Here is a 9,189-nt window from a genome sequence, read left to right on the forward strand (position 1 = left end):
GAGATGAGAGAAGAAGGCTTCAGTCCATCAAATTTCTCAGAGCTAAAGGAGGAATTATGTACCCAGCGCAAAGAAACTAAAAATCTTGAAAAAAAAGTGGAAGAATTGATGACTAGAGTAATTAATGCAGAGAAGGTCCTAAATGAAATGAAAGAGACGAAAACCATGACACGAGAAATACGTGACAAATGCACAAGCTTCAGTAACCGACTCGATAAACTGGAAGAAAGAGTATCTGCGATTGAGGATCAAATGAATGAAATGAAGCGAGAAGAGAAACCAAAAGAAAAAAGAAGAAAAAGAAATGAACAAAGCCTGCAAGAAGTATGGGATTATGTAAAAAGACCAAATCTACGTCTGATTGGGGTGCCTGAAAGTGAGGGGGAAAATGGAACCAAGTTGGATACTCCTCGAGAAGAGCAACTCCAAGACACATAATTGCCAGATTCACCAAAGTTGAAATGAAGAAAAAATCTTAAGGGCAGCCAGAGAGAAAGGTCGGGTTACCCACAAAAGGAAGCCCATCAGACTAACAACAGATCTCTTGGCAGAAACTCTACAAGCCAGAAGAGAGTGGGGGCCAATATTCAACATTCTTAAAGAAAAGAATTTTAAACCCAGAATTTCATATCCAGCCAAACTAAGTTTCATAAGTGAAGGAGAAATAAAATCCTTTACAGATAAGCAAATGCTTAGAGATTTTGTCACCACTAGGCCTGCCTTACAAGAGACCCTGAAGGAAGCACTAAACATGGAAAGGAACAACCGGCACCAGCCATTGCAAAAACATGCCAAAATGTAAAGACCATTGAGGCTAGGAAGAAACTGCATCAACTAACGAGCAAAATAACCAGTTAATATCATCATGGCAGGATCAAGTTCACACATAACAATCTTAACCTTAAATGTAAATGGACTAAATGCTCCAATTAAAAGACACAGACTGGCAAACTGGATAAAGAGTCAAGACCCATCAGTCTGCTGTATTCAGGAGACCCATCTCACACGCAGAGACATACATAGGCTCAAAATAAAGGGATGGAGGAAGATTTACCAAGCAAATGGAGAACAAAAAAAAGCGGGGGTTGCAATACTAGTCTCTGATAAAACAGACTTTAAACCATCAAAGATCAAAAGAGACAAAAAAGGCCATTACATAATGGTAAAGGGATCAATTCAACAGGAAGAGCTAACTATCCTAAATATATATGCACCCAATACAGGAGCACCCAGATTCATAAAGCAAGTCCTTAAAGACTTACAAAGAGACTTAGACTCCCATACAATAATAATGGGAGACTCAACACTCCACTGTCAACATTAGACAGATCAACGAGACAGAAAGTTAAGAAGGATATCCAGGAATTGAACTCATCTCTGCAGCAAGCAGACCTAATAGACATCTATAGAACTCCCACCGCAAATCAACAGAATATACATTCTTCTCAGCACCACATCGTACTTACTCCAAAATCGACCACGTAATTGGAAGTAAAGCACTCCTCAGCAAATGTACAAGAACAGAAATTATAACAAACTGTCTCTCAGACCACAGTGCAATCAAACTAGAACTCAGGACTAAGAAACTCAATCAAAACTGCTCAACTACATGGAAACTGAACAACCTGCTCCTGAATGACTACTGGGTACATAACGAAATGAAGGCAGAAATAAAGATGTTCTTTGAAACCAATGAGAACAAAGATACAACATACCAGAATCTCTGGGACACATTTAAAGCAGTGTGTAGAGGGAAATTTGTAGCACTAAATGCCCACAAGAGAAAGCAGGAAAGATCTAAAATTGACACTCTAACATCGCAATTAAAAGAACTAGAGAAGCAAGAGCAAACACATTCGAAAGCCAGCAAAAGGCAAGAAATAACTAAGATCAGAGCAGAACTGAAGGAGATAGAGACACAAAAAACTCTCCAAAAAATCAATGAATCCAGGAGTTGGTTTTTTGAAAAGATCAACAAAATCGACAGACCACTAGCCAGACTAATAAAGGAGAAAAGAGAGAAGAATCAAATCGACGCAATTAAAAATGGTAAAGGGGATATCACCACCGACCCCACAGAAATACAAACTACCATCAGAGAATACTATAAACACCTCTATGCAAATAAACTGGAAAATCTAGAAGAAATGGATAATTTCCTGGACACTTACACTCTTCCAAGACTAAACCAGGAAGAAGTTGAATCCCTGAATAGACCAATAGCAGGCTCTGAAATTGAGGCAACAATTAATAGCCTACCAACCAAAAAAAGTCCAGGACCAGATGGATTCACAGCTGAATTCTACCAGAGGTACAAGGAGGAGTTGGTACCATTCCTTCTGAAACTATTCCAATCAATAGAAAAAGAGAGAATCCTCCCTAACTCATTTTATGAGGCCAACATCATCCTGATACCAAAGCCTGGCAGAGACACAACAAAAAAAGAGAATTTTAGACCAATATCCCTGATGAACATCGATGCAAAAATCCTCAATAAAATACTGGCAAACCGGATTCAGCAACACATCAAAAAGCTTATCCACCATGATCAAGTGGGCTTCATCCCTGGGATGCGAGGCTGGTTCTACATTCGCAAATCAATAAACATAATCCAGCATATAAACAGAACCAAAGACAAGAACCACATGATTATCTCAATTGATGCAGAAAAGGCTTTTGACAAAATTCAACAGCCCTTCATGCTAAAAACGCTCAATAAATTCGGTATTGATGGAACGTACCTCAAAATAATAAGAGCTATCTATGACAAACCCACAGCCAATATCATACTGAATGGGCAAAAACTGGAAAAATTCCCTTTGAAAACTGGCACAAGACAGGGATCCCCTCTCTCACCACTCCTATTCAACATAGTGTTGGAAGTTCTGGCTAGGGCAATTAGGCAAGAGAAAGAAATCAAGGGTATTCAGTTAGGAAAAGAAGAAGTCAAATTGTCCCTGTTTGCAGATGACATGATTGTATATTTAGAAAACCCTATTGTCTCAGCCCAAAATCTCCTTAAGCTGATAAGCAACTTCAGCAAAGTCTCAGGATACAAAATTAATGTGCAAAAATCACAAGCATTCTTATACACCAGTAACAGACAAACAGAGAGCCAAATCAGGAATGAACTTCCATTCACAATTGCTTCAAAGAGAATAAAATACCTAGGAATCCAACTGACAAGGGATGTAAAGGACCTCTTCAAGGAGAACTACAAACCACTGCTCAGTGAAATCAAAGAGGACACAAACAAATGGAAGAACATACCATGCTCATGGATAGGAAGAATCAATATTGTGAAAATGACCATACTGCCCAAGGTAATTTATAGTTTCAATGCCATCCCCATCAAGCTACCAATGAGTTTCTTCACAGAATTGGAAAAAACTGCTTTAAAGTTCATATGGAACCAAAAAAGAGCCCGCATCTCCAAGACAATCCTAAGTCAAAAGAACAAAGCTGGAGGCATCACGCTACCTGACTTCAAACTATACTACAAGGCTACAGTAACCAAAACAGCATGGTACTGGTACCAAAACAGAGATAGAGACCAATGGAACAGAACAGAGTCCTCAGAAATAATACCACACATCTACAGCCATCTGATCTTTGACAAACCTGAGAGAAACAAGAAATGGGGAAAGGATTCCCTATTTAATAAATGGTGCTGGGAAAATTGGCTCGCCATAAGTAGAAAGCTGAAACTGGATCCTTTCCTTACTCCTTATACGAAAATTAATTCAAGATGCATTAGAGACTTAAATGTTAGACCTAATACCATAAAAATCCTAGAGGAAAACCTAGGTAGTACCATTCAGGACATAGGCATGGGCAAAGACTTCATGTCTAAAACACCAAAAGCAACAGCAGCAAAAGCCAAAATTGACAAATCGGATCTCATTAAACTAAAGAGCTTCTGCACAGCAAAAGAAACTACCATCAGAGTGAACAGGCAACCTACAGAATGGGAGAAAATTTTTGCAATCTACTCGTCTGACAGAGGGCTAATATCCAGAACCTACAAAGAACTCAAACAAATTTACAAGAAAAAAACAAACAACCCCATCAAAAAGTGGGCAAAGGATATGAACAGACATTTCTCAAAAGAAGACATTCATACAGCCAACAGACACATGAAAAAATGCTCATCATCACTGGCCATCAGAGAAATGGAAATCAAAACCACAATGAGATACCATCTCACACCAGTTAGAATGGCAATCATTAAAAAGTCAGGAAACAACAGGTACTGGAGAGGATGTGGAGAAATAGGAACACTTTTACACTGTTGGTGGGATTGTAAACTAGTTCAACCATTATGGAAAACAGTATGGCGATTCCTCAAGGATCTAGAACTAGATGTACCATATGACCCAGCCATCCCATTACTGGGTATATACCCAAAGGATTATAAATTATGCTGCTATAAAGACACATGCACACGTATGTTTATTGCGGCACTATTCACAATAGCAAAGACTTGGAATCAACCCAAATGTCCATCAGTGACAGACTGGTTTAAGAAAATGTGGCACATATACACCATGGAATACTATGCAGCCATAAAAAAGGATGAGTTTGTGTCCTTTGTAGGGACATGGATGCAGCTGGAAACCATCATTCTTAGCAAACTATCACAAGAACAGAAAACCAAACACCACATGTTCTCACTCATAGGTGGGAACTGAACAATGAGATCACTTGGACTCAGGAAGGGGAACATCACACACCGGGGCCTATCATGGGGAGGGGGGAGGGGGGAGGGGGGAGGGATTGCATTGGGAGTTATACCTGATGTAAATGACGAGTTGATGGGTGCAGCACACCAACATGGCACAAGTATACATATGTAACAAACCTGCACATTATGCACATGTACCCTACAACTTAAAGTATAATAATAATTAATAAATTTAAAAAAAAGAAAATTGAGGGAAGTTGGATCACTAATATGTTGCTGGTAGGGATATAAAATGATATAGGCACTCTGGAAAATAGTTCAGCAATTTCTTATAAAATTATGTATGCCTTACCACATGACCCAGCAATTACACTCTTTGGGATTTATCCTAGAGAAACAAAAACTTATATTCACACCAAAACCTGTACATGAATATTCACAGCAGCTTTATTCATCGCAGCCCAAATCTGGAATCTGGAAACAACCCAGATGTCTTCCAAGGAGTGAATGGTTAAGCAAACTGTGGCACATTCATAACAATATAGCAATACAGAGGAACAAAAATGTTTATACACATAATAACTTGCATAGATATCATGCTTTTATCCCTCATGGAGAGTGAGAAAAGCCCATTTTAAAAGGTTGCTACTGTACTATTCCATTTATATGACATTATTGAAATAACAAAATTGTAGGGGTAAGTAACAGATTAGTGATTGTCAGGGATTAATGATGTGGGGAGGGGAAGGGTGTGGCTGTGTGAAGGAGTAGCATGAGGAAAGCTGTGATTGTGAAACCGTTGTGATTCTTGATTGTGGCAGTGGTTACATGAATCTATACATATGATAAAATTGCATAGAACCATACACATACAAATTAGTGCATGTAAAACTTCAGAAACCTAAATAAACTCTACAGATTATACCAATGTTAATGTCTTGGTTTAGATACTGTTCTATAGCTACACAAGTTGTTATCATTGGGTAGGCTAAGTGAAGAATATGTGAGACCTCTCTGTACATTTTTTGAAACTCTAATTCTAAAATTGTTTCAAAAGAAAAAATAAAAATATTTTTAAAAATTAAAAAAAAAAGGACAAATACCTATGCATGAAGAAGATGAATACTATAAACTAGTTTATGAGGCCTTGGTTAGTTACTTATTACATAAAAATATAAATAATTCTAGATGTAAAGAGGAATGAGAAACAAAGAAGAAATCTTTGCAGAGACTGGAGTTGAAGCCATGGGCAAGAGGGTACTCTTGGGAATGCTCTTCCTATATAGTCCTTTTTTTCCTCTAAATTAAAATAATTTCATATCAATTTTGGCACTAATCAAATCACATTATCTTCTGGAAATGTAGATAAGGAAGCTGGTTATTGAGATAAATGTATTATTGAGATAAAAACGTCCACAAGGATTTGGCATTTTTTTCAGCTTCATGAACCAAACAATATCACTAACGTTTTGCAGCAAATACCAGCAACACTGGCCCTTTTATAGTTTCCAACAATAAATGGGTGAGTTTTTTCCAAATTAATGACCTTTGGCCATGTTGTTCATTCACCTGAGAAAATTTTGCTCCTCGCTTCATAGAATTGGCTGTAGCTTATCCTTCCATGTAAGCTTAAATTTACCTCTTCAGAGAGGGCTTCAAATACCTTATAGAAAGCTGGAAATACCTTCCTGTTTTCCCTCTTTTATCTCTCTAACACAGCACCTTGATCATTGCCTTATTTATCATTTATAAAAATGGAAGTAATATACTTATATGTTTATTTACTTATTAAATCTCCTACTGTTACAGGATCCTTGGGGTGTCGCCTTGCCAGCCAGAAACCTCTGTGGCCAATGGTGCCTTTGCTTGTGTTTTGCTCTGGCCTGCTGGGCTCATTCTGCCCACTCGACCTGGCAGGCTATGCTCAACTCATGCTACTGGTCTGGGCCCCACACCTGTCAAGGGCGAGCCAGTCACGGAGTGATGAGGGGTGTGTGAGGAAGTGTGGGGTCTGGCAACTGCACACAGCCAGGCATGCTGGCTGCAGCAGGTGGGCAGCTCCAGGTGCTGGCATGAGCACCAGCTTCCTGCAAGTCTGTGGCTGGACCAGACATACCATAAGCAGCTTACACAGCTGACACCAAGAATGCAGTGGTGCCCGGAAGCTTGGAGACATCGGGAACCATAGAGTTCCAAAGAGGGTGTTACAGCCCTGGCTTAGGGAGCTCCCAGGTCTGGGCTCCCCAAAGGGTCACAGTTCTCCTCTCCATCTCTTTTCTCTCCTTGTCGCCCGCAACTTGGTGAGCAAGGGGCATGTTTCAGCCCTGTTGGTGTTACAGATCTTTTACCCCGGCTATTCGGTGGGCCCCAAGTTTTTGTCCTGAGAACAGGAAGAATGAGGTACGCAGACAACTGAAGGGTGAGCAAGGCGAAGCAGAGCTTTATTGAGTGACAGAATAGCTCAGACGAGACCTGCAGTGGGTCACTCCTTTCTGCAGCCAGGGTGTCCCGAAGAGTGTTCAGTTCCTAGCAGAGAGGAGCTGCTATCACTACTAGACCATATGCTCTACAAGGGAAGATACTTTATCTGTTTTATTCATTACTGTATACCAAACACCTAGCTCAGTGCTTGATACATGGTTGAAATTTAAAAAAAAAAAAAAAAAATTGCCCAATGAATGTTCTCCACATATCAGTTAAATGATTAAAAGTCTAGACTATTCTTTAAAGAAGAAGCTGGATATTTCTTTTAGCATTCCTCTAGCTATTTATTGCTTACTTATATTTTGATTTATATTCAAGAACTCAGTTTGACAATGCTTTGTGGTTTCATTGACCAGAAATAAGAAATATGCAAAAATAATCAGATTTCCTGATCTCTTCTTAGAACCCGTGTTTTCAAAATGCTATTCATGTGCAAGTTACCCTGAGAAAGATAGTAGAAGGTCTTTCTCTTCATTATTTGGCCATGACAAGCTCAGACATGAGGAATGATTCCACAAAGTATCATAATAAATACTAAGTACATAAAATTGTCACATACGCAGCATATTTGTCAAATTATAATTTGTAGGAAGCAGGCACAAAGTGGATTTCATTTAAAAAGCTGTGATCTGAGAATATAAATGTATTTATTCCTTCTTGGATTTATTTCTTTTGATGCACCTATATTTACATATTGCTTTCAGTATCCTTATTTACATGTTTTTCAAAATTTGAGGCAAGAGAATTAAAGGAATTAATCCATTCTACATATTTTTCTTGTTAAAAATGCTTTTTCGGGAGACAGTTTTCCTTCCTTAATGGATTCTGGGATCCTAGCTATAGATATTGATAATGGACAGAGGAAATGTCTCCAAATGATTATTGGGTAGAGATTTTCTATACTTATCTATATCTATCTATCTATCTATCTGTCTATCTATCTATCTATCTATCTATCTATCTATCTATCTATCATCTATTTACTGATATAAATACAGATATATATGAATACATAAAATATAATTCTTATAAGCTGTAACTATTCATAGTATTTTGAGAATTGCCATAGCTAAACCCAATTGATGATGAAGATACTTCAAAATAATTATTTATACTTTTCAGCTATTTTTTTTAAACCTAGATTAAGCCTAGATTGACAAACTGGTAAAAGAAAAAGGAAATTTTACTCCTTGAGTTCATGACACTTTTCATTGGGAAATATTCATCATGTGAAATTGGTTCATAAATACCTGGACATTTTGCAATTTACCATGGTAGAAGTGTCCAATCTATATTATGCCCTAATATTGGAAGCCTCAATTTCTGCTATGACCACCCAACTTCTTATGTGTCTTATAAAGTATTTTTATGTTTTCAGGTGCTTCAACACTTTGTGTTTAACAAATAAAAGCTCAATAACAACATAAAACTGCCTGTTTAAAAATATATCACCACAAAACATTTTATACAATTTTTAAAATTTTCTGTTCTTGTGATAGTTTGCTGAGAATGATGGTTTTCAGCTGCATCCATGTCCCTACAAAGGACACAAACTCATCCTTCTTTATGGCTGCATAGTATTCCATGGTGTATATGTGCCACATTTTCTTAATCCAGTCTGTCACTGATGGACATTTGGGTTGATTCCAAGTCTTTGCTATTGTGAATAGTGCCGCAGTAAACATACGTGTGCATGTGTCTTTATAGCAGCATAATTTATAATCCTTTGGGTATATACCCAGTAATAGGATGGCTGCGTCATATGGTACTTCTAGTTCTAGATCCTTGAGGAATCGCCATACTGTTTTCTATAATGGTTGAACTAGTTTACAATCCCACCAACAGTGTAAAAGTGTTCCTATTTCTCCACATCCTCTCCAGCACCTGTTGTTTCCTGACTTTTTGATGATTGCCATTCTAACTGGTGTGAGATGGTATCTCATTGTGGTTTTGATTTGCATTTCTCTGATGGCCAGTGATGATGAGCATTTTTTCATGTGTCTATTGGCTGTATGCATGTC

General features: G+C 38.1%; 1 long non-coding RNA gene across 1 annotated transcript in view; it reads left to right on the forward strand.

The window, feature by feature from the left end:
* The window catches only part of LOC135970967 (uncharacterized), a 52,840-nt gene that overhangs the window by 35,179 nt on the left and 8,472 nt on the right, over window positions 1-9,189 (forward strand). The gene's annotated exons all lie outside the window — the stretch shown is intronic.

The sequence above is a fragment of the Macaca fascicularis genome, chromosome 5, assembly GCF_037993035.2.
Source record: "Macaca fascicularis isolate 582-1 chromosome 5, T2T-MFA8v1.1".
NCBI lineage: Eukaryota > Metazoa > Chordata > Mammalia > Primates > Cercopithecidae > Macaca > Macaca fascicularis.